This window comes from Anneissia japonica, unplaced genomic scaffold (assembly GCF_011630105.1).
Source record: "Anneissia japonica isolate Jap-2015-1 unplaced genomic scaffold, ASM1163010v1 scaffold1626_len201304_cov172, whole genome shotgun sequence".
Lineage (NCBI taxonomy): Eukaryota > Metazoa > Echinodermata > Crinoidea > Comatulida > Comatulidae > Anneissia > Anneissia japonica.
Genome location: NW_022748627.1, coordinates 78943 through 80187, shown reverse-complemented (window position 1 = coordinate 80187; position 1245 = coordinate 78943).

Below are 1245 nucleotides of genomic sequence, written 5' to 3'. Positions count from 1 at the left end.
ACTCAGAGCAGCTAAAATATATATCACAAAAAAATCTACAATAATAATCATTTTGTTTTTATTGCATTACGTTTTTGTAAAATTGTTTTATATAGGAACTAATTATCAGAGGTCAAGGTGCCAGCAGCATACATTTGACATCGAATCCAAGACCTTACATGACTTCAAAGATTTCTTTATGAAAAACGTTTATTAGTAAAGCTTTTTTGTAACCTTGTTAATTTTTTTTTTAGTTAATGAAGTTCTGCATTAGTTAAATAGCAATGTAAATTAATTTACAAAATATTACGATGAAGAAATGGTAGACAGGAAATATTGCAGTTTAGATAGCATATCATGCATTGCCCGCTGTGGATTATATTCTGTTCTGAGTAGAGGGTGCTAGCTTGGAACTTGTTTGAATGATCAAACCCGTAAAAAATACCACTCTATTTTCAAATATCTGCTTTAGTTGTGAGGAAATGTTACTATTTGCTGAAATGTATGCCTGTTCAGAATATATGTTATGTGCAATATCAAAATGAATGCTATTTACATTTAATATTTAATTTATTTACATTTAGTTACCCAGGGTAGCCCAAACAGTTAAAACACTGATTTCCATTGGGGCCCTGCATTTAAAGCACATGGTCGTAACTGGTTATATTTTCTTAATTAGTGCCTCGTACAATTTATATTTAAATATGTTTAGAGAAGTCGCAGTTCTCAAATCAATATCTAAGTCATTCCATATATTCGCCCCAGTCACCTTAAAACTTGTGGAATAACTTTCGCTTTTTGAAAAAGGAACCATGTATAAAGGCGTAAATTGTTTAATACATTTATAAACAAGTACAGCTTTTTTATACGTAACACTTTCTGAAAATGAAAGCCAACTGATCTGCAGATGGGGTAAGAAAATCACATTTTAAAACTATATTTGGGCCAAAATTATACTAAAAATAAATACATTCTTAAGAGTTTAAATATAATTTCAAAAAGTCTCTGATCTCTGCATATGCCTAAATACCTAAACACTAGTTACTCTTTTTTCCCAAATCCGATATATGGTCACATATTATTCCTAACTAAATTACTTTAAAATTACAATGCATAAACCTGGCGAACATTGCTTGTTTTTTTATTTTTGATTCAGTAACTTGTAATTTGTTCACCTTTTGGTCTTTATTGTTTTATTTTTTTCAACTCTGTAAAGGTGGAAATCTTTGGACTATTGCACTGTATGGGGAGGTCGTTACATATCCC